Raw genomic sequence first — 25382 nt, 5'->3', positions numbered from 1 at the left:
AGAATTAGAATCACTTCTCACATACCCCCTCCACACTATCTTTGTATATCTTGGTAATGACAGCTAATGTTGATTGAGCCCTTCTATGTGTTAGACTCTGTTCATGTATTAACTCTCCTGTTACCATTTTTACTTTACGTTTGAGGAAACTGAAGCCCAGCAAGGTCAAGAGACTTGTTTGAGGTTGTGCAGCCAATAAGTGGCAGAGCTGGGATCCAAACCCAGGCAGACTGGTGTCTGAGCTCACACTCCAAACCAGGAGGTAACACGGCCGCAGTGCATGGCATGTGCCTTGCTCTGCATCCTGTTACGGTTAGGTTCTCATGTCCGTCTTCCCCTCTACACCTCCCCTGAGGATCAGAACTGTCTTCCCTGTATTTGTATTTCCCACAGCACCCAGCACAATTCATTGCGGGAAAGCCACAAACCTTTGTTGAACACCCAGCCCTGCTTTCAAGGGACTTCACACATCACAGAAATCAAAGACATTTAATCAAATAAGCAAAACACAAGGAGGAAGGTGAGCACTTTCTCTAGCCAGATTCCAATAAAATTTCATGAAAACGATTTCCCTTTAAGGCGCTAATTAGCATAACGGCCATTTAGAGAGGGCTCGTCACATGCCAGGAATGGTGTGAAGCACTCTTCATAATTCTGATTTTTCTCGTCGGCCACATCAAATAATTCCTGCAAGGCTATTGTCATCTCCACTTAATGAAACAAGGCACAAATTGCTCGGGTCACTGATCTGAAATCACAGCTAATAGTTGATAGAACCAGAGTTCAAATCCAAGCCTGAGTTCAAAAGGTATTTGGAAGTCAGGGTGGTGGCTCATACCTATAATCCCAGCACTTCAGAAGGCTGATGCAAGAGGATATCTTGAGCTCAGGAGTTCAGGTCCATTCCGGGCAACATGGTGAGACCTTGTCTCTATAAAAAATACAAAAAATTAGTCGGGTGTGGTGGGGTGCACCTGTAGTTCCAACTACCCTGGAGGCTGAGATGGGAGGATTGCTTAAGCCCAGCAGGTCAAGGCTGTGCCACTAAAGAAGTCATAAGGATCAGGTATCTGAGGGCCTTGAAAAGGTGTGAAGAGGTCACCCAATGGGCCATGATCGTGCCACTGCACTGCAGCCTGGGCAACACAGCAAGACCCTGTCTCAAAAAAAGTGGTTTGAGAAGGTACATAGCTGGTATATTTCATACTTTCAAATACATTTTTTAAATGAAGCCATGCCTTGATTTTTCTGTCTCATTATTTGAGATGCTGATGGAACATTTTTGTGAGCACTTCTTACTCTGTGGTGATCCCTCAATCACGAAGTAGTACTACTGCTACTGGTGACGATGATGAAGAAGATGAGGAGGAGAGAAATGATCCATCATTAGACATATTATAAGCAGATTAGTAGATGGTTATTTATAGACATTAAAAGTGGAGAAAGAAAGAGAGGGTTAGGTCAAGACGGTGGGCTAAATACTCCAGCCTTGCATCATTATAAACAGCAGGACATATTAAAGAAAAGTCATAGCAGCCAGGCACAGTGGCTCACGTCTGTAATCCCAGCACTTGGGGAGGCCAAGGCAAGAGGATCACTTGAGCCCGGGAGTTCAAGACCAACCTGGGCAACATAATGAGACCCCCCCTCTACAAAAAAAATACAAAAATTAGCTGGGCATGGTGCTGTGTGCCGGTAGTCCCAGCTACTCAGGAGACTAAGGTGGGAGGATCAATTGAGCCCAGGAGGTCGAGGCTGCAGCGCGCCGTGATCACACCACTGCACTCCAGCCTAGGTGACAAAGTGAGACTCTGTCTCAGAAAAAAAAGAACAAAGAATAAAGAGAAGGCATAGCATTGCTGGAAAACAGAAGGGGTGCCCTGGGTGGGCCACAAACCATGAGGATTTCCTGGAAATTGGATGGCAGATTGGGTCACGTTGAGGGGGAAGCCCACAGTCCACAGATCAGACAAGCAAGGTCCAACACAAAAGCTGGGAACTGCTCCAGGGTGCCCCAATCTGGGGCACAGTGGACAGGGAAGCAGGAGCCCTGGGGTGCCACAGAAGTCATAGTCAGAAGGACCAGCTTTCTCTCTCCTTGTCCCAGCACTTCTTGTCAGCACAGGCAACACTCAGGCTTTGTCATGAGCAGGGCACCAGGGAGGATGCAGAAAAGGAGAAATCATTTGTACCCATGGGAGGTTGAGATGCACTAGCTGTAAAGACTGGGACAGGTTTGCAATTGCAGTGAGAAGGCAGAGCTGCCCCCAGAGACATCCTTCCACTATGCCCGGGGCCCTGCCCACCCTAGAACATGCCTTGTTATTCCCCTGGCTGCAGACTTGGATAATGAGATACTCCACTTCTAAAAATGTGATTTTATATTAATGTTTCTGGGATACATGTATGGGCCATCACACATGTACTTACCGGAGGGTGAAAAACTCCAGTGAATTGCCATGGAGATGAAACCTGGAATGAGGTTGCCATGGTAACTAAATTGTTTCTGAAAGGCCACATCACCTTGGAAAGTAGGAAGCTCCTGTCAAAGCCTTGCAGTTAGAGGCCAAATCACAGACCTTCCCATCAGGGCCAGGTGCTCTTTCCATTTCTTTGATTTCTCCTTTTTTCTTTTCTTTTCTTGTCATTTCCAAGGACAGGTGATTTCAATTTTGGAGCCCTTAATCAAGGTCTGGCTGTGCCACTGATAAGTCATGGACACCAGGTATCTGAGGGTCTTGAAGAGGTGTGAGGAAGTAGGCTGTCAGCTCCCATCTCTGGCTCTCTACTGACTTGTTGTGTGACCTTGGACAAGTCACTTCTCTCTTGTCCTGGGTCTCCTCCCATGCAAATCGAGGAGGCTGGACTAGATGGTCTCTGAGATCTTTCCCGTGTTTTTTTCTCTCTCCCATGACACACTGTCTTGCTGGACAACCAGCCTCCCCACCTCTGGCCTCCCCAGCAATAGGCCAGCGAAGCTGTCCGTGGTGCTGAACACTTGGCTGTTGTGCTCCTAGGCCATGTTCTGTTCTCCACAGGTCCTGGCTGCTCTTAGAGGCTCGCAGAGGCTGCTCTTAGAGGCTGCTCATCTCAGATCACCTCCATCAGAAGTCTAGAAATCTGTTTGCAGCTGGAGAGAGATTTCAAAGGGCCTTGGAGGTCAGAGAGCCCTGGAGGAGGAGTCCAATGTGTCCCAGCCTGATTCTGACACTCGTTCTCAGTGGGTTTTTGATGAAGCCACACCTCCTCTGTGGACTTCAATTTTCTCATGTGTGAAACTGAGGTAGGGACTAAGATGGTCCCTAACACCTGATGGTCCCAGAAGAGTCCTGGAAGCTTGCCTTGGATATGGGGAAAGGAGAGTCCATACCAACTCAGCCACACTTGTCATCCCAGCAATCTGGGAGGCTGAGGTGGGAGAATCACTTGAGGTCAGGAGTTTGAGATCAGCCTGGGCAACAAAGTGAGACCCTCTACAAAAAATAAGTCAATTAGACAGGTGTGATGGCACGCACCTGTAGTCTCAGCTACTCGGGAGGCTGAGGCAGGAGGATCACTTGAGAACAGGAGTTCGAAGCTGCAGTGAGCTGTTATTGTGCCATTGCACTCCAGCCTGGGCAACAGAGCAAGATGCTATTCTCTTTTAAAAAAAAAAAAAAAAAAAAAAAAAAAAAGGAGAAAAAGAGAAAAAAGAGATTCAGCCAGTCCCCACATCTCCAAAACTCAAGCTTCCCTAGTGGTGACTGTGGGTGGGGAACAAGGCACACTCCCTTGTCAAGAACACATGTTCTTTGTCTGGAAGAAAAGACAGGCAGTGAGCAGAAAGCATTTACATTTTCTCAAGTGACAACTGAACACTGAGGATGATTAGTGCTTGTTATGAAGTGTGCCCAAACTATAATAAAATCTCCAACTATATCATCTGCCTATTTTTTTTTTTGAGACCGAGTCTCACTCTGTCACCCAGGCTGGAGTGCGTGGTGTGATCTCGGCTCACTGCAACCTCCACCTCCCAGGTTCAAGCAATTCTTGTGCCTCAGCCTCCCAAGTAGCTGGGATTACAGACACCCGCCACCACACCCAGCTAATTTTTGTATTTTTAGTAGAGACGGGATTTTACCATGTTGTTCAGGCTAGTCTCAAACTCTTGACCTCAAGTGATCCACCACCTCAGCCTCCCAAAGTGCTGGGATTATAGGCGTGAGCCACTGCACCTGGCCGTCATCTGCCTGCTTAACTGATCATCTTTATAGAATCCACTTTCCTGCTCAGTAGCACAGGATGAAGAAAGACAAGGAAGAGAAAGCTTAAAGGGTGCTCATATAGACATCATGATTTATTGTGAAATGTCTTGTGTTTTTCATCCCTCAGCTCTCTCACTTGGCCACATAATGCAATGGTTGAGAGTGTGAAGTCCCTTATCAAGAAGTCCTTGATTCAAGCCCTGCTTCTATTTTTTATTAGCCATGTGGCATTTTTTCCAAGCCTCAGTTTCTTCATTTATAAAATGGGAGTTAGTTATACATACCTCTAAGTATGTTTGAAAGGATTAAATCACATCATTGATGAAAATGATGAGTAAGCAGAGGGTCTAGCACACATTGAAAGAGACTCTTTTGGTTATCTATAACTGCATAACTACTCCCAGAAATTTCTGGTTTTATGGTAGCCACTTCATTATCTCTCATGATCCTGCAGGTTGACTGGGCTCAACTGCTCAGTCCTGCTGCATGTGATACTGACAGGAACTGCAGCCTTCAAGGACTTGGCTGGCTAGAGTGTCTGGCACCTTGGCAGGGACAGCTGGAAGGCTGGGCTCTGCTGAGATGGCTGGACCTCTTTCCTCTCCTTAACAACTCACAGCATTTCCTCCATGTGGCTTCTCCACACAGTCCAGACAGCAGCATAGCTATACTTGATGTATGGCAGCTTTCTTCCCAAAAGTGCAAACTGCAGTTTCCAGACCTCAATAATTGGCCCAGAATCAACATACTTTCTCTTCTGCCACATCCTGTTTATTAAAATGAGTCGCAGGGCCAGTCCAGATTTGATGTGTGAGGAGACTACACAAGGGCATGAATACTGGGAGGCATGGTTCATTGGGGGTATCTTTGAAAACCAACTACTACACTGATCAATACTTTTTTTTTTTTGAGATGGAGTCTCACTCTATTGCCCAGGTTGGAGTGCAGTGGCGCGATCTCGGCTCACTGAAACCTCTACCTCCCGGGTTCAAATTATTCTCCTGCCTCAGCCTCCTGATTAGCTAGGATTATAGGCGCATGCCATCATGCCCGGCTAATTTTTTGTGTATTTTTAGTAGAGACGGGGTTTCACCATGTTGGCCAGGCTGGTCTCGAACTCTTGACCTCATGATCTGCCCGCCTCGGCCTCCCAAAATGCTGAGATTACAGGCGTGAGCCACTATGCCTGGCCCGTATTTTTATTTTTGGAATTCCAACTATGCCCCACTCCCTTATCCCCATTTTAGAAATATCATGTTTTTGGATTTGCACAGTTTTTGAACAAGTATTTGTTGATTAAATAAAATGATTTGGAATCATTGGTCACCACCCTAACTATAATCCCCTAGGGTAGCAGTCATGTTTCGCTTTCTCCTGTGTCATCTCACAGGCTTCAGATGGCTCTGCATACAGTAGGCATTAGATAAAGGGTGTACATTTTGTTGGATATTAATATTTCTACACTAGCTTTATTTTTGGTTAGTTTCTTTGTGTATCTCTTCTTCAACTCATTGCTTGCCAATTTTCTATGTCATTATATTTTAGGTACACATCATACAGCTGGATCTTTTTTTAAAAAATATAATCTTTTTACGGATGTATTTCATCTTTTCATTTATTGTGATCACTAATATATTTGGATTATTTCTATCATCTTACATACTGATTTGTTGTTACTACTGTTTTCATTTGCTTCTTTTTTTAACAGAGGCACAGTCTTAATCTGTTACCCAGGCTGGAGTGCAATGGCATGATCATGGCTCACGGCAGCCTCAAACTCCTGAGCTTAAGCAATCCTCTGACCTCAGCCTTCCAAGTAGCTGGGACGATAGATGCACACCACCATGTTCCAGTTATTTTATTTTTTGTAGAGATGGGGTCTCGCTATGTTGCCAAGGCTAGTCCCAAACTCTAGGCCTCAAGAGATCCTCCTGCCTCAGCCTCCCAAAGTGCTAAAATTACAGATATTTGTTTCTTCTCTTACTTCTTTCATAGTCTCTACTAGTTTGAAAATTATACATATTATTTCTGGTTTTTTAGTGGTTACCCTTCCATTTTTAAAAGCATCCTTGTCCCAAAAGTCTGAAATTAATCAATGTCTTTACCTTTATCCTTGACAAAACCAGGACTTTAAATGTTTACATTCTAATTATCTCTCTCATCTACCGAGTTATTTCTGTCTAGTATTTTCTTCCCACCTTGTTTTTTTTTAAACTCTCCCCAAAGTAGTCATTATAAATGTCTTTTATTTTTATTTCAAATTTAGGGTAAAATTTACTTTTTTGATGTACAGCACTATACATTTTGACAAATACTTAGAGTTGTGTAATCATGAACACAATCAAGATACTCCTTCATGCTGCCACTTTGTAGCCAAATCCACAAACTCTTCTTCCCTTAATGCAGACAACTACTGATCTGTTCTTTGTCCCTGTGGTTTTTCTTTTCCTCAATTTCAAATAAATGGAATCACCCAATAAGCTGCCTTTTCCGTCTGGCTTCTCACACTTATCTTAATGCATCCATGTCGTTTCATGCTTCAGTAGTTCGTTCCTTTTTCTTGCTGAGTACTAATATTCCATTGGATGGATGTATCACAGGTTTTTAAATTTAAAATTTTATCTGTCTTCAGTTGAAGGATATTTGGGTTGTATCCTGTTTTGGTGACTGCAAATAAATCTTCATGTAGTTTTTTTTTCTGTATGTGTGAACAAACGTTTTCATTTCACTTGGGTAAATACCTAGAAATGAGATTGCTGGGTCACATAGAAAGCACATGCTTAGCTCTGTAAGACATTGCCAAACTGTTTTTCATAGTGGCTGTTCCACTTTGCATTTCCACTAGCAATGTGTGAGCATTCTAGGTGCTCTATGTCCTCATCAGCACTTGATATTGTCAGATTTTGTGTTTTGTTTGTATGTGTGCCAAGTGTGTAGTGGCACCTCATTGTGGGTCTAATTTGTCTTTTCCTATTGAATGATGATGCTGAGCATCTTTTCATGTTCTTAAGTGCCATCTGTATGTCTTCTTTAGTAAAGTGTCTTTTGCTTTTTTAAAGTTGGGTTGCTTGTTTTCTTATTGTTGAGCTTTGAGACCTCTTTATATATTTTGGATACCAGTCTTTTGGTAGATATATTATTCAGGAAATGGCATTCTGGTTGCCCATCAATGAATTTGGTTAGCCTGAATCAGTCCTGAGAGGCTGACAACTTTTGGATGTCCTGGCCCAACCAAGTTTCTGGACTCTACTGCTGAGGACCAGATCTGGACTATTGTGGCCACTCCAAAGTCCACCCCATGATGTCCTGTCTCAGGGCCCAGCCTGAATTCCTTAAGATGGGCTCTCTCACGAATTGGTCTTCCTGCTCAGTCCAGAAGGAGAGGGAAGAAAGTCAGCTCCAGTGGTGGGAAGAATGGCTTCTGAGGACCTCCAAGGATTGGAGGACTTTCCATGGTTAGTGAGACAAAAGAAAAGGGAAAAGTTTTGTAGTGGAGAGTGGGATGGCAAAGGAGAGAGCCCAGAATGGGAAAAAAATGCTCAAGAAATGTCCTACCTTAACCCTTTCCCACCATAATTCAGTGTAAGGGGACTGCTATCCATGGGAGTTGGTATGAAAAGTTTTGGGTGCCCTCTTGAGGAAAAATCACATGGCTAAACATTTATAATAGTAATAAGCTCTTGAGAGTGGGTTTTTCCCAAAAACCTGGGCTTCCAAATGCAAATGAAACCCAGAAGAACCTTTTTCTTTGCTCTAGAGATAAAGTCTTAGTTCCAAAAAAAAGATGAAAAAACTCTCCTTTCTCAAGCGATTTAAGGCAATCTGAGCTCTCGGATCTGAAAAATAGCCAATGGCTTTTGAGGACTACCAGACAAAAAGAAATACACTTAAAAGGATGTGGGTGGGGAACGGGGTTGGATTTATGTTACTCCAAAAAGAAAGCAGAATGCTTTTCCTTTTTGGTGTGTGATTAAAAATGTTTGTAAATTGGAGGTTACACACTCTACTGCCTGCTCAGAGCTCACAGTCAGTCTGTCCATCTGTCTGGTGGTAGGACACAGGTGACACTTCTGCCACTAAGCCCAACCTCCCACCTTCCCACCATCTCATCAGTATCGCTGCCTAGCCACATCCTAGGTTCCCACCACAGTCTTTGTACTGACTTTCACCTGACCTACGAGACTCCTCTGCCTGTTAAGGACAGCCTTGCATGCAGCTATCTTTCTCAGGCCACTCTTCATGGCTGCACAGAAACCTCTTATTTCTGCATTGGCAGTGACTTTGGTAAAAGCATTTCCCATCTCATGCTATTCACTCAGCCTTGTAATAGTTCTTGGAGGTAGGTTGTACATTTCACTGTAGAGGAAACTGAGGGGCCACACAGCAAGTCTGGGAGGGGAGCAGAGTAGCCTAGAGCTCCGTTCTCCTAACCTATGTCATCTGTCAGCTTTTTAAGAACTGGACTCAGTTTTCAGGCAGACTTAAATGTCCCAGAGCCTTTGACTTTGCCGGAAGTTGGCTGCATCTCTCACTGTGCCCCTGTGAGGACCTCTGGAGGCTGGGGAGAACTCTTGTCCATCAGAGGGAGTGGTGGGAGGGCGATGCCCTGATGGCCCCCTCCCCTGAGCTGGCACATCCCACTGGCACATCTCACTGTGGTATCCCACACCCAGGCCTCTAAGCAGCTCAAAAGGAGCTCACACAGACATCCCTAAGGCTTCTTCCAAATCTTGCTTCCAATGGCTCTTGGCTTAGTCAGGCTGTGAGACACCTTGCTTCCTGCCGTCAGCACTTCCTTCAGTTCGAGAATAAAAGGAAGCCATTCTCTGAGCCCCCACACACGTTTCCCACCCCCAGTCTTCTTTGCTAGCTCCTGCTGTTGCAACTGTCAGGAGTGGATTTTTGGGTAATTGTTGCCATGGAGATCCTGTCTTGAATTATTGTGCAAATGTGTCCCATATTTCTCCTTATTTGGTGCATGATTTGTATGCCTGTAAAATGTGAAGGTTGATGGCTCCACTGCTTTCCCCTGCCCTCCAAGTTGGTTCGCCTGACCAAACCTTCTTGGCAGCCTGCTCCCCATTCCCAGCTCCTCTGAGGCCCCCTGGCCAGTTGCTGCCAATGGAAAGAAAGTCCTGCACAAATGGGGAGAGGAGACCCACTCTCCATGGGTTATGGGTGAGGTGACCCCAGGCCAGTGACATTTGGCAGCAAAGACTCCCAAAGCAGCAGCCATAAGCCCCTTGGTGGGAATGAGCCACCAACTCTCAACCAAGTTAGGAGTCGCTCAGTCAGATCTCCGACTCCCTCCCACTTCCATCGCCATGCTAGGCACACTGATCCTTGCCGCAGCGTCCTGGGTGAGCGCCTTGCCTCCGTTTCCCCTGAGTGCTCATCCTCCTCCATGGAGATGTCTGGATCATTAGCACTGATTGTATCACATCTCTCTCCTGTCCGATATCTGGCCCATTTCCCCATCGCTTCTTCTACCCAATACAGGTTCAAACTGCATCCAAGGGCTTCCATCAATTCCCTTCTCTCTACCAAACAAATCTTCCTTCATGTCCTCTCTGCCTCTCCCCTTCTCCTCACCTGGGCTTCCTGCTGTCTGGGTTTTGTTTGTTCGTTTGTTTGTTTCGAGACCAAGTCTCACTCTGTTGCCTAGGCTGGAGTGCAGTGGCACGATCTCAGCTCACTGCAACCTCTGCCTCCCAGGTTCAAGCAATTCTCCTGCCTCAGCCTCCTGTGTAGCTGGAACTACAGGCACCCACCACCACACCTGGCTAATTTTTGTATTTTTAGTAGAGACGGGGTTTCACCATGTTGGCCAGGGTGGTCTCAGACTCCTGACCTCAAGTGATCCACCTGCCTCAGCCTCCCAAATTGCTGGGAATACAGGCATGAGCCACCGCACCCAGCCTGGGTTTCTTTTTTTGTTTTCTTTTTGAGGCAGGGTCTCACTCTGTTGCCCAGGCTGGTGTACAGTGATGTGAACTCAGCTCACTGCAACCTCCACCTCCTGGGCTCAAGCAGTCCTTCCACCTCAGCCTCCAAAGTAGCTGAGACTGCAGGCACATGCCACTGTGCCTAATTTTTGTATTTTTTGTAGAGACTGGCTTTCACCATGTCACCCAGGATGGTTTTGAACTCCTGGCTTCACACGATCCACCCGCCTGGGCCTCCCAAAGTGCTGGGACTACAAGTGTGAGCCACCGTACCCAGCTCTCTGGAGTTTTGATTCAGCTGTCAGCGGGCAGCCTCGCCCAGCTCGCCCCCACAACCTTTATGCAGCTATTTTTCCTTCCTGCGTGGCTTTCCCAGACTCTTTTGGGGATTCATCACTTTCTTCCCTCCATTAGCATCCTTCCTTGCCACATGCTCACTGTGGAGCTGCTCTTTCAAGGATTTAGTCTTGGGGCGGGAGTGAGGGGACTCAAAGGCAGGGCAGCATGCTGATGAAAGCAGATGGTGGTATCCTCTCCAGCCAGCACTGGCAGCCACGCAGGCCACTCCCATCCAACAGGAGCTAGAGACAGTAGACACATGGCCACCCCCTCAGCGTCTACTTGCATTTGACAAGCTTCCCAACAAAGGGATTCACCATTACACAATCGTCAAGGGACAAGAGAAATAAGAAACACTGGCAAGGGCTGGGCGCGGTGGCTCACACCTGTAATCCCAGCACTTTGGGAGGCCGAGGTGGGTGGATCACCTGAGGTCAGGAGTTTGAGACTAGCCTGGCCAACCAGTAGAGACAGAAACCCTGTCTCTACTAAAAAAATACAAAAACTTTAGCCAGGCATGGTGGTGCATGTCTGTAATCCCAGCTACTCAGGAGGCTGAGGCAGGAGAATCGCTTAAACCCTGGAGGCGGAGGTTGCAGTGAGCTAAGACGGCAGCATTGCACTCCAGCCTGGGCAACAAGAGCGAAACTCTGTCTCAAAAAAAAAAAAAAAAAAAAAAGGACTGGCAAGGCAGAATCCTGGCCTTCGGTGGGTTGAGATTTCTACACCAGAGGGGACAGGATCTGAGTTAAACCCTTGCAAGTGTTGTTGAATAACAGATTCTGATCCAGAACTAGCCTTCTGTGCTGTGAATCAGTTTTTCCCTGAAGGTTAAGATGGACCCTCCTGCTAACTGCTCCCGGCTACCTTCTTCCTCCCACTCTCCATCTCTATGGGGTTCAGACTCCGTATCTTCCTGTCTTGCCAAGGAGGCTCCATGGGGCATGGAAAGATTTTCCATTCCCAGTCTGATGTGAGGAGAGACAGCATCCGGATCCCAGTGGGATAAGGAATTAGAGTCCTCGCCCTCAGGAAGTTGCTAGTCTGATGGAGACACAGTTCTTGCTCTAGAGAGTTCAGGAGAGTCAGTTGGTAGGGTGGGGTGGAGTGGGTTTAGGGTGAGAGAGATGAGACACACACACAACTATGCTCAAATACTCATGGAACCCAAGTACTGCTGAATCAAAGTGTTAACAAAAGTGAGTGTTGACAAGGTAGTTAGGATGATGGAGTTAAGACCTGGTTTGGAAGGCTTCCTGGAGGAGGTGAGTGCAGAAGGAATGGTTCGGTGAAGAGGAGACGGGATTCCAAGCCATGCACTGCTTCAGAGGTGTGCTTGGCCTCAGATCTCCATAGGGAATTAATGAGTTTTTCCCTAATAAGTGTAGTTCAGATGTCAAGTCTTTTCAAGTCTTTATTTGACTCTTGTTGAGATAAGAATTTGGGGGGCTCTGGCAGAGACACAACAAAAAAAGAGAATTTTAGACCAATATCCTTGATGAACATTGATGCAAAAATCCTCAATAAAATACTGGCAAACTGAATCCAGCAGCACATCAAAGAGCTTATCCACCATGATGAAGTAGGCTTCATCCCTGGGATGCAAGGCTGGTTCAACATACGAAAAATCAATAAACGTAATCTAGCATATAAACAGAACCAAAGACAAAAACCACATGATTATCTCGATAGATGCAGAAAAGGCCTTTGACAAAATTCAACAACACTTCATGCTAAAAACTCTCAATAAATTAGGTATTGATGGGACGTATCTCAAAATAATAAGAGCTATCTATGACAAACCCACAGCCAATATCATACTGAACGGACAAAAACTGGAAGCATTCCCTTTGAAAACTGGCACAAGACAGGGATGCCCTCTCTCACCACTCCTATTCAACATAGTGTTGGAAGTTCTGGCCGGGGCAATCAGGCAAGATAAAGAAATAAAGGGTATTCAATTAGGAAAAGAGGAAGTCAAATTGTCCCTGTTTGCAGAAGACATGATTGTATATCTAGAAAACCCCATTGTCTCAGCCCAAAATCTCTTTAAGCTGATAAGCAACTTCAGCAAAGTCTCAGGATACAAAATCAATGTGCAAAAATCACAAGCATTCTTATACACCAATAACAGACACACAGAGAGCCAAATCATGAGTGAACTCCCATTCACAATTGCTTCAAAGAGAATAAAATACCTAGGAATCCAACTTACAAGGGATGTGAAGGACCTCTTCAAGGAGAACTACAAACCACTGCTCAATGAAATAAAAGAGGACACAAACAAATGGAAGAACATTCCATGCTCATGGGTGAAAATGGCCATACTGCCCAAGGTAATTTATAGATTGAATGCCATCCCCATCAAGCTACCAATGACTTTCTTCACAGAATTGGAAAAAACTACTTTAAAGTTCATATGGAACCAAAAAAGAGCCCACATTGCCAAGTCAATCCTAAGCCAAAAGAACAAAGCTGGAGGCATCACGCTACCTGACTTCAAACTATACTACAAGGCTACAGTAGCTAAAACAGCATGGTACTGGTACCAACACAGAGATATAGACCAATGGAACAGAACAGTGCCCTCAGAAATAATGCCACGTATCTACAACTATCTGATCTTTGAGAAACCTGACAAAAACAAGAAATGGGGAAAGGATTCCCTATTTAATAAATGGTGCTGGGAAAACTGGATAGCCATATGTAGAAAGCTGAAACTGGATCCCTTCCTTACACCTTATTCAAAAATTAATTCAAGATGGATTAAAGACTTAAACGTTAGACCTAAAACCATAAAAACCCTAGAAGAAAACCAATACCATTCAGGACATAGGCATGGGCAAGGACTTCATGTCTAAAACACCAAAAGCAATGGCAACAAAAGCCAAAATTGACAAATGGGATCTAATCAAACTAAAGAGCTTCTGCACAGCCAAAGAAACTCCATCAGAGTGAATAGGCAACCTACAGAATGGGAGAAAATTTTTGCAATCTACTCACTGGACAAAGGGCTAATATCAAGAATCCACAATGAACTCAAACAAATTTACAAGAAAAAAACAACCCCATCAAAAAGTGGGTGAAGGATATGAACAGACACTTCTCAAAAGAAGACATTTACGCGGCCAAAAAACACATGAAAAACTGCTCATCATCACTGGCCATCAGAGAAATGCAAATCAAAACCACAATGAGATACCATCTCATACCAGTTAGAATGGCAATCATTAAAAAGTCAGGAAACAACAGGTGCTGGAGAGAAATAGGAACACTTTTACACTGTTGGCGGGACTGTAAACTAGTTCAACCATTGTGGAAGTCAGTGTGGTGATTCCTCAGGGATCTAGAACTAGAAATACCATTTGACCCAGCCATCCCATTACTGGGTATATACTCAAAGGATTATAAATCATGCTGCTATAAAGACACATGCACAGGTATGTTTATTGCAGCACTATTCACAATAGCAAAGACTTGGAACCAACCCAAATGTCCAACAATGATAGACTGGATTAAGAAAATGTGACACATATACACCACGGAATACTATGCAGCCATAAAAAATGATGAGTTCATGTCCTTTGTAGGGACATGGATGAAGCTGGAAACCATCATTCTCAGCAAACTATCACAAGGACAAAAAACCAAACACTGCATTCTCTCACTCATAGGTGGGAATTGAACAGTGAGAACATTTGGACACAGGAAGGGGAACATCACACACCGGAGACTGTTGTGGGGTGGGGCGAGTGGGGAGGGATAGCATTAGGAGATATACCTAATGCTAAATGACGAGTTAATGGATGCAGCACACCAACATGGCACATGTATACATATGTAACCAACCTGCACATTGTACACATGTACCCTAAAACTTAAAGTATAATAATAATAAAATAAAATAATAAAAAATAATAAATAATAAAATTTAAAAAAAGGAATTTTGGGGGCTCAGAGTCATTTGAATGAATATTGTGTGCCAGCTTTGCATCAAGCATTTTATGTGGGGTATCTTGGGAGGAAAGAACAGAGGCAGGGAAAGACATGGGTTTGGTTTTGTGGAGGTTTGCACTGAGGGGTCTTTCACTGAAAGAGCTGGAGATCCAGTGCAAACCAGCTTAAGCAGGAAAAGGATTTATTGATTGGCTCTCCAAATTGGGAAGTTCTGAGGCTTCAGGTATGGCTCAATCCAGGGGCTTAACTGATATTGCCATCTCTTTCTCTGTCTCTCTCTCTGTTTTGCTTTCTTCTCGGATCATTTTATTCTCAGGTGGCCTCTCACATAGCTGGAATAAAAGCCTTCAGGTTAAGATGTCTCCATCTCAGTCATCAGTTAAAAGTGGACTAAAGGAGCTATGTTCCTTTTGAAACCCAAGTCTCTCCCAGCAACTTCTGCCCATATCTTATTGACCAGAACTGGGTGACCTGACCCCTACCTGCAAGAAAGTCTAGAGGCACAAATATCTTCAACTGGACTTCTTGCTAGATCAACAAAAGTGGCACGTAGCTAGTGAGAACAGGGGAGGAATGGATGTTGGTCGGGAAACCAGCAGTGTCTATGGGAATTCCAGGGAAGATTCTGATTGGCTCACCGCGCAGTCAGGTGGTCACCCCAAACCGACCGCTGTGGGCTGCTGACCCAGTCCTGCATGCACCAGGCCTGCTTCAGGCACTGACCCTGCTGGAGGAGGCAGCCCTCGCCGAGTCCCGTGGCACAGGTTTTCCACAGGAAGGAGAGACAATGGCACCAGCAGAAGGGGATAAAGATTTGTAGTCCAAAGACGAGATGCTGGGTAGATAAATGACATCCACCCACTATAAGAATTTTCTGGAATAGAAAGAAAATGCACCAAAAAAATCGCTTCCAAAAAAAAAAAAAAAACCAGCTTCAGGAATCTCCCCCTCTCCCTGATGCAATAGATACGAAGTTATATTGCAGGAACCAAATATAGCCACTCTGAGAGGATGCAGAGAAAAACGGTTTAGAAAGGAAGACTTCCTGGTGGGGGTGAACGTGGAGCTGGGCTGTGAGGGAGGTGATGTCTAGAGGGGAGAAGCAGGGAGGCAAAAGCCCCGAGGGAAAAGCCAGATTTTCTTGCGAGGCTGAAAGGCGGGCAGAGTGGGGGAAGAGAGGGCCCTGTGTGTTCTCCCACGCTGGGCCGTTTTTCCTCTCTGAGTGTACCTGGGCCCCAGAAAGCTAGAGGTTTCCTTTTCCCCTTGTGTCAGTACCTGACTTTGGGGCAACCCTGTCAGCATTACCCTGGCCTGGGAGGTTGTGCAGAGGGGAATGGGGAAGCTCTCCAATGCTAAGTTCCAGAAGAATGGAGTAGGGTGGCCTCAACCTGGGGGCAAAAGAAAGTCCCTGGGAACAAGTTCCTAATCCAATTAGCAGGTGATTATATGGTGGTTTTCAAGGGCTACGCCAGTTACAAGGCACCTCCCAGGAGGCTCTCTCTGGCAGCTTGACAAGTCACTGCTAAACCTGTGATCTGGAGACGTGGGCTGGCGCGGCAGCTGGGCGAGGAGCCCGGGCTCAGACAGCTGGGGTGGGAATCTTTAAGGATGAAATTGATGGGTAAGGAGCTTGCTGTTGTCATGGAAACGGGCTCAGGGTGGATGAGCTCTGGTCCAATGGGTAACCCGTGGGGAGAGTGCCACCCCTACCAGACTTCGCTGTGGGCGGCCAGCGGGCACCTCTGGAACCCGCCGTTCCAGCCAAGCCTGTGGGCTGCGTCCACCTCTGTCTGCCTCCTCCTAGGGACAGCGTGGTCTGGCAGTGTGTGTGCCAGTTTGTGTCAATAACTGAGGGGTGTGGAGAGATGATGCCCTCAAGCTGGAAAAGCCTTTGGCATGGCTCCTGCCGCCCTGACTTAGCTGTGCCTGGCATGAACATGGTACAGTGACAGGCCATGGGCGTGTAGTTGGGGCGAGGGCCACAGGCTAGTTTAGGACAGCGTGGCATGGTGAGACTGTCCCTGGGCAGCAGCACTGGATTGGGAGTCGGTGACTTCCCCCTCTGACTCCAGATCTCTCATCACCAACTGACTGAGTCACCCTTGGCAAGTCATTCTCCCCCAGAAAGTCCAGCTTCGTGGTCCCCAAGACCACTTCCGGCCCCGCTTTTCCTCTGTTCTGGGATTTGGAACTGGACGGTTTTGATCTCATCAGCCCCGTGTCTCAGCCCACTGAACTACCCCACCACAGAAGAGTGCCCCCACACAGACCAGTCCCTGCCCTCTCAGGCCACTGAGCAGGGCCCCGGGGCAGGCAGGATGGTGGGGCAGCCCCATCCTGTCGGCCCTTGCTGTTCGGGGTCATCTCCCCTGCTAAGTTCACATGGTGGAAGTTCCTGAAGCTCATGGCTGCCCCTGAATGCTCTTGGAGACGGGCCTAATAAGCTGCCTGGTCCAATTACCCTTCCATTTCCAATAGGTGCTATTTTAATTGGGCCTTTCCCTGGGACAAGTGTGAAGGAAAAAGCAATTTGTAGTATAGGCTTTTGGCTCTGGCACTGATCATACACTTAGCAATTTCATCTTCTCCCCCTCCATCTCCTTCTTTTCCCTCCCCTCCTCTCCATCCTCACACTCCTGGCCCTTTCACTTGCCTCTGCCACCTAATCAGCCAGCCGCCTCCTCACCCACAAGAGGCAGAGAGTCCACACTCTCTGGGGACCAGTATGGAGGGAAGAAGACCCAAGAATCCAGCTGGGGGTGAGGGATAGGAACAAGAAGTGACTCAGGGGCTGCTCTCAGCCCCCGTGAACTCTTGCAGAGACACTGAAAAACACTGGAAAGGCAACAACTGAGAAAGAGAATCTCAAGTTCCTATGATATGAAAGTGGGTTCTCCCTGTCTTTATCCCATGCTGCCTCCAGGAGGCCCCAAGGCCTCTCTTTGGGATTTGGTTTCCTCTTCAACACACACTGCTCACTCCAAGTTCAATCAATATTTATGAAGTGCCTACTGTGTGCAGAGGACCAGGGACTGGAGGAGGGCAGGGAGTAATGAGTCTGCTCTTAGGCACCCCGCGTCTGGCCTCAACTTACCTCTGCAGCCTTTCTTCTCTCCTCCACACTGAACCTGAAGCCTGAGCTCCAGCCACAGAATCCTCCTGCCCTTCCCAGAGCACACCCCTTTGCTAGATGACTCCCTCTGCTGAGACCTTCCTCCCAGGCTCCACCTGCTCCAGTCTGACTCATCTGAGATTCAGCTCAAAAGCCTCCTCCAGGGTCCCAGGGTAAGTAGATACTACTTCTGCCATGGCCCTAAGCACCTTGTACCTGTGTGACGGTTTGTGCACTTTATTGCTGCATACTCATGTATGTCTTCCCAGCTAGACGTGAGCATCATTCAAGGGGAGTGTGGCAGATTGTACTTTCCAAAGATGGCCACCCACCATGTCGATTCCATCCCGCCTGCTCTTCTTAGAATGTGACCGACATTCTTCCCACTGAGAGGCAGCTGGGGGCTTGTGACCATATGGCTTGTGATCACCACGGCCAAAGGAGTATGGCAGAACAGAGGCCCTATGACTTCCGAGGCTTGGTCATAGAAAGTACACAGATCCCACCTGCTCTCTCCCTTGGGACACTCACTCTTGGAACCGAGCCACCATGCCCTGAGGAAGCCCTGGCCCCATGGAGAAGCCGTGTGCAGGTGTTCCAGGGGACAGCCCCAGCCCAGGGCTCAGCGACATTGTGTGCCTAGCGATATTGTGTGCCAGCCACATCAGTGAACCCTCAGATGATTCTCCTCCCAGCCTTCAAATCTTCCATCTGAGGCCCCAGACATCGCTGAGCAGAGACAGCTATCCCAGCCATGCCTGGTCCCCTGTTCTTATGCTCAGAGGCTGTGAGGTGTAGCAACTGAGAGCTATTGCCGTCAGCCCTTATGTTTTGTGGTGATTTGTTACACAGCAGTGGATTACAATGCAGGTGGGTCATGTCTGTTCTCCAAGGCCCAGTCCCGTGACTGGTACCTGGTGGGTGCTCAGTTCGTAGCTATCGAAAGAATGGATGAATGAACTTTAGCAGGCAACAATTCCAGACTGACCTGTCAATCATCATCCTCATCTTTCCTACATCTTCCCCGCCATGGTTCCACTCCTCTCAGGGAACCCAGGCAGTCCCAAGCCCAGCCGTGATGATGTCACCGAGCCCTAAATCAACCAGCTCTGCAGGCTGCCCCACATCCACAAGTTCTTACTACTTAAGCTCCTTATATCAGTATCTAATCCTAGCAGTAAGATTCTGGGATTTCTGGCACTTGCAGCCCTGCGCATCCTCACTGATCCATGTGCTTGATTGGCTTTGTCTTCACCACAGTTCTGTGAAGTAGGCCATTATTAGCATTCCCATTTCCCCTATGAGGACACTGAGGCTGGGACAGAAAGAGGGAGGGAGCAAGTCCTAATAGGTAATGAACTGGAGATTTGAATTCAGGTCTTCTGATGCCGAACACAGGAATACATGTGCAATATCATATCTTGTAACAAATAAAGGCTAACTGGCAAATACTTGCAGTCCTTTCTTTGGGGATATCAGATCCTTGATTCACAATCACACCAGCTGAATGAAGGGATCAGACCTGGGTCCTATGCAATGCTAGTGAACAACCACAACAAAACCTCAGTTACCATCTTTCTATGTCCTGGACTGTGCAGTAGGCACTTTACAGGCATGGCAGTATGCACTGGCCACAGCTGCCCTCTGAGATGGGCATTATTCATCTCCAGAAGGTGACAGAACAGAGGCGTGGAGAGGTGAGGTGGCTTGCTCAAGGTTCCACAGCTAAAGGGCAGAGCTGATCTTCACACTCCACCTGCTTGACTCCAATCACTAAAGGTCTTCTGTCTCCTGACAAAAATCACTTCTAGGCTGGGCGCGGTGGCTCACATCTGTAATCCCACCACTTTGGGAGGCCAAGGCAGGTGGATCACCTGAGGTCAGGAGATCGAGACCAGCCTGGACAACATGGTGAAACTCTGTCTCTAGTAAAAATACAAAAAATTAGCCAGGCGTGGTGGCACATGCCTGTAATCCCAGCTACTCAGGAGGCTGAGGCAGGAGAATCGCTTGAACCCGGGAGGCGGAGGTTACGGTGAGCCGAGATTGTGCCATTGCACTCCAGCCTGGGCAGCAAGAGTGAAACTCCGTCTCAAAAAGAACAAAAAACAACTATTTCTAGTGATGGACAAGCTCTCAAATACAGGTACTTTTGCTACCACTTGAGGTAGTTATTATTATTCTCACTATACAGACAGGACGCTGAGGTTTGGGTGATTAGCCCAAGGTCACGCTGCTAATAAATGGCAAAGTCAGGATTCTAAGCCATGTCTGCCATCCCCATCTCAAACATCATCCCACCACCCCCATCACACTACACTGCACCTCAAAAGATCATGTCCAGGTCTTCCCAGGACAGTGGGCCTTGTCCACACCCACACCAGCCTGACAGCTTCTCCAGCTCTCATCAGTATCTCAGCAGCATGAACATAAGTCGTGGGGAGCTCCGAAGGTGTGTGGCAGTGACAGCCTCTGCCCTGCCCCCGCCTGGTTGGTGGTTTCACCAGATCTGGGGCAGAGTGGGGAGGGAGCAGGGGGAGTTCAGGTTGCCAGGTGCTCCTGGGAGAGAGACTAACAACCCATAGCCCACCACGACCTCTCTCCTGCACGCATACACCAAAGAGGAGGCTGCCCTGCTTCCTGAGCAGTAACTCCTGGGGACACAGAATCTAGAACATGCACAGGGGCCTTCCCCAGCCCTCCTGGTTTCAGAGACAGCTGAGGGTTCCTGCATCTGCATTTATGTCAGGGTCCCCTGGCCTTCCTCCACACCCACCTCCAGCTTCACCCTAATACGTCCCTACTCTTTCCACAATCCACTCCAAACCCAGCCTGCTGAGAACCAAGCTCACACTGCTCCCCTGTGAACCTGGCCCCCGTCCCACCTTCCCCAGGGGCAGCAGTCAGTTGCAGCCTCCTCTCATTGCTGGGTGGGCTCTCCACCCTCTGATATCTACCCCACTTGCTTGGCACTTGACTGCTGCCCCGCGACATCTCATAATTTTTGTTTTTTTAAAATTGAAACAAAGTCTCATTTCGTCACCCAGGCTGGAGTGCAGTGGCACGATCTCAGCTCACTGCAACCTCTGCCTCCTGGGTTCAAACAATTCTCGTGTCTCAGCCTCCCAAGTAGCTGGGACTACAGGCGCACACCAACTTGCCTGGCTAGTTTTTGTATATTTAGTAGAGACAGGGTTTCACCATGTTGGCCAGGCTGGTCTTGAGCTCCTGGCCTCAAATAATCTACCTGCTTTGGCCTCCCAAAGTGCTGGGATTAAAGGTGGGAGCCACCATGCCCGGCCTCTCATAATTATTAAATTGCCTTTTTTTGTTTAAGAGGTGCAATACTGAGCTTGAGATACTTCTTTTTTTTCCCCAGAAAGGGACTATCCCAGGCCTAGTTTTTTTTGTTTTTTTTTTTTTTTTTTTTTTTGAGACAGAGTTTTGCTCTTCTTGCCTAGGCTGAAGTGCAATGGTGCGATCTCGGCTCATCGCAACCTCTGCCTCCCAGGTTCAAGCAATTCTCCTGCCTCAGCCTCCTGAGCAGCTGGGATTACAGGCATGTGCCACCACTCCTGGCTATTTTTTTTTTGTATTTTTAGTAGAGACGGAGTTTCTCCATGTTGTCAGGCTGGTCTCGAACTCCTGACCTCAGGTGATCCGCCCACCTCGGCCTCCCAAAGTGCTGGGATTACAGGCATGACCCACCGCGCCCAGCCTACATTTTTAATTTAAATGTGGTTCCCTCCAAGTGAGTGACGACAGAGAATTGATTCCCAGGTGGCCTAAGGAGGTGGCCACAGCTGCTGTTCTGGAATTCAGCCCTGGAGGCCCCGCCTTCCAAGGGTCTCCCAGGGCCCCTGGATTGAGGTAAGAGAGGCTGCCCTTTGCCACAGGGGGAAAAAAGAAATGGTTTCCTGGAAGAAATCACCATGGAGACGGAATTTATACCCACTCCATGCACATAGCAACAATAATTTGGACAGCACCCTGCAGTGATCAGGGGTTTATCTCCAGGGTTTTACCTTTTGACATTCACAACCACCTGGTGAGGTCCTGGGGGCAGTGGTGATTATTCTCCCCTCCTACAGAGGTCCCCACTCCCTGAGCTCCTGCCTCAGTCCCTGCACATGCCTGGGGCACAAGAAACTCTTAGAGGAGGCCAGAAGTTGCCAGGAGGTGAGCAGGGCCAAGTGGTCTTGGCTGAAAGAATGTGGATCCTGTTGCTCGGGCTGGAAAGAAGGTAGGAGAACTGCTTCCCTTCTGCATAGCCCACGCCTGCTCCTCTCTGATGAGTTACCACCCAGCAAAGATGCAACTCTGTTTCAAGCTGAATACAGATGGGAAACAGGCTGGGGTGATTAAGCCCAAGGTTAGGCTGCTAATAAACAGCAAAGCCAGGATTCTAAGCCATGTCTGCCATCCCCATCTCAAACACTATCCCACCACCCCCATCACACTACGTTGCACTTCAAAAGATCATGGGCAGGTCTTCCTAGGACAGTAGGGCTTGTCCACACCCACACCAGCCTGACAGCTTCTCCAGCTCTCAGTAGCATCTCAGCAGCATGAACTCAGGCCTCTGAGCAGCAAGTTTCCCAGCTGGAGCACGGAGGACGGTGCGCAGAGGATGTCGTGCAGAAGACAGCACATCAGGCCTCAGAGCACACAGCAGCCAGGGCTGGTTAGAGCTTCCTCCCTCCCCGAGGCCGCTCCTGCCCCTCGACTGCTCCCACATCATCTCCTCTCCTTCACACACCCATCACCTCGCCCTCTCACAGAAAGCTCTTCCTGGTTAATGCCCCCACCACAATGGCCGCACTAAACTATGACCCCTCAACGTCGGTTGTTTCACAAGTAGATCTTGTCTTTCCAGCTGAACAGGAATGATACCCCATTGCACCTGGCACGCACTGACAGCCGTGGTTCTCAATCTCGACCTCACAGGAGACTCCTTAGAAAGTTAAAAATTAAGGCCGGCTGCGGTGGCTTATACCAGTAATCCCAGCACTTTGGGAGGCCAAGGTGGGCGGATCACCTGAAGTCAGGAGTTCAAGACCAGCCTGCCCAACACGGAGAAACCCGTGGGTGGATCACCTGAAGTCAGGAGTTCGAGACCAGCCTGCCCAACATGGAGAAACCCCGTTTCTACTAAAAATACAAAAATTAGCTGGGCGTGATGGCGGGCACCTGTAATCCTAGCCACTCCAGAGGCTGAAACAGGAGAATCGCTTGAACCCGGGAGGCAGAGGCTACAGTGAGCTGAGATTGCACCATTGCACTCCAGCCTGGGCAACAGAACGAGAAAAAAAAAAAGACAGAGAAAAAAGAAAGTTAAAAATTAAAAATTCTGAAGCCCAGGCCCCACTGCAGACCAGGTAGCTCGGCATCTCTGGGGAGCGAGGCCCAGAATCGGGACTTCCAAACTCTCTGGGGGACTCCAGGAAGCAGCCCGCTGAGGGTCACTGCTTCAGACCTCTGGAATCTGCCAAAAGCACTACGTGATTTGGGCCTCATGTCCACCCCAGGAAGGGACGTGGGACAGGTGTTACCCCCGTTCTAAGAGTAGAATGCTGAGGCTGAGAGGTGTGTGGCCCGTGGTTGCTGCCAGCAGGGCTGGGACTCGAAGCCAGGCTCTGCGTCCTGGGCTCAGCGCTCTTACCACAGCCTCCGGCCACCGTAACCAGTGCAAACTGCAGAGGGCTGCATGTCTCCAACTCCTTCCCTCTGCCCTGAAACAGCTAACATTGGCACTGGACACATGCCAGCGCTCTGGAAGACGGAATGAAGATGATTGTCCCTCTTGTACTGTCAGCCACTGTCTTCTGAGGAGCTTGGAATACTTCCCTCCTGGGCCTGGCCCGGCCTGTGCCAGCTCTCCAGGAGCCACCATGCCACAGATGCCTGGAAGGAGGGGCCAGTGGAACCACACTAATAGAACTAAGCCAGTAGTCCACCTCTGAGAGCCCCCTCTTCCTGGATACCCTGCATTAGTCACGCCTGTCCTAGCCTTTAGCTTATCTAGGGTGACCATCAGACCGAGGGGATCGCCAGGATTCAGGACTTTCAGCTTTAAAACCCAGACAAGTTGGTCACTCTGCTTCTCTCTCCCCAGTCCTGAGTGACAGTTTCCCTCACGGGGCCCCATGCCTCTCCTCTTTTACTGTAGTCATTGCTGTTGTTGAGGGCTTGTGAGCACATGGCTTGTGGCATCAGTGGCCTTGAACCTTCTGGCTTCCTCCTGGCCTGGCTGCAACAGCTTTGCTGGCCCTGCACGGGGGGTGGGCTCAAGGGCTCTCCTGCGGCTGCTTACCCGATGGCGCCTGCGCCTACTATGTGCCCGGGATGCACAAAGGTCCCTGCGGTGAGGAGCAACTCCCATTCCACAGGAAGTGTGCAGTATGAGAGGTTGTTTGGAGGGGAGGGGCAGGCTTCTTGGAGGTGACATGGGATTGTGGGGGTGTCTGTCGCACATCTGAGAGGAGACATCTTGTGCAAAGGTGCAGCTGTACTAAGAGTGTGGCATGTTCTGAGAAGACCAAGCAGTCCAGGGAGGATGGAGCACCAGGCAGGTGTGGTGGGGAGGGCTGGGGGCTGCACTGCAGGGGCAGCGAAGGGCTGGCCTGTCACATCAAGGTGCTTTACTCAGCAGAGGTGTCAGTTAATGAGGGGCACCCAATGGCCACAAGGGATCTTGCTCCTTCCGATCCAGAGGGAGAATCAGGCTTCCATCCCTGCCCCAGTTGGTCTCTGAAAGTGGTTCCCGCAGTGCAGACAGGGGAAGTGCATGGGGGACGGCCTAGCCTTGGGTTGATGTTCTTATATTAGAGCCACTGATTCCCTACGCATGGGCATTACAATCGCCTTGGGCAACTCCCAATGCCCCAGCTGCACTCCAGGCCAATTAATAAGAAGGTGAATGAAGACCCACACATGGGTTTTTAAAGCTCCCGAGGGAATTCCAATGCAGAGCCAAGGCTGGGAACCCTGTGCTAGAGGGACATGGGGATGAGGCGGGGATGGCTCACAGAGGATCCATGGTGGGGAACTTACCAACGGCACTTGGGGGCCCAGCACCCGTCAACACTCCTCTCCCATGTGCCTTCCATATGAAATGAAAAGGACACAGAAAATGGGGAAGGAATGACACTTTCCTTTCTCAGCTTCTAAGTACAGCAGGCCTAAGGCAGTGTGTTCAGGGCCCACCAGCCACAGATAGGGCTATGCCGCCCCCTAGGGGCAAGGCCTAAGGACAGCTTTCACTTCAGATTCCCTCCCCTTCCAGTTAGGAAATTATTTCCCAACAGGCAACTTGCCCTATACTATCTGAAAAGTCTGCAGCAAACACCTTATAGCTCTATACTCCATGCCAGCAGGCTGCACCATCTCAGTCCCCCGCACACCTCTCAATCCCCCCAAACACCAGCAGAGCATCCCACGAGAAGTGTGGGAGATTAAGTGGGCCCATGGTTCCAAGCTGGATGAGGGGCCAGCTCCTCTTGGACTCCCTGTGAGGCCTTCAGAGTCACCACAGCTCAGCCCCTTGTCTGCATAATGAGGATAAATGATGGAGAACGTAAGTGAGAGGGTTTCAGATTGGCAGGGATGGAGCCAGGAAAATCCCCGTCTGACTTCCGGTAAGGCCTACAGGCAAGCTGTTTATGAAGGGCCTGGGCTTTCCCTTGAGCAAATGTCACCCCCCGGTTGAGACAGTAACAGATGACGCTTCTTTGCTTTGGCTACTGGAGCTCAAAGTCAAATTAGGGGTTCCCCAGAACATTTCTT

At 48.4% G+C, this 25382-nt stretch overlaps 1 protein-coding gene across 1 annotated transcript in view; it reads right to left on the bottom strand.

Annotated features, from left to right (window-relative positions):
• Positions 1-470: 470 nt before the first annotated feature.
• The window catches only part of GOSR2 (golgi SNAP receptor complex member 2), a 44488-nt gene continuing 19576 nt past the window's right edge, over positions 471-25382 (bottom strand). Inside the window, exons 7-8 of the transcript XR_008495162.2 lie at positions 2431-3640; positions 471-931 (exon numbers count right to left, since the gene is read on the bottom strand). The gene's annotated coding sequence lies outside the window, so the exon portion shown is untranslated. The remainder of the gene's footprint in view (positions 932-2430; positions 3641-25382) is intronic.

This window comes from Pongo pygmaeus, chromosome 19 (assembly GCF_028885625.2).
Source record: "Pongo pygmaeus isolate AG05252 chromosome 19, NHGRI_mPonPyg2-v2.0_pri, whole genome shotgun sequence".
NCBI classification, from domain to species: Eukaryota; Metazoa; Chordata; class Mammalia; order Primates; family Hominidae; genus Pongo; species Pongo pygmaeus.
The sequence above is the reverse complement of the archived record's forward strand: the minus strand, read 5'-3'. Positions and strand labels throughout refer to the sequence as shown.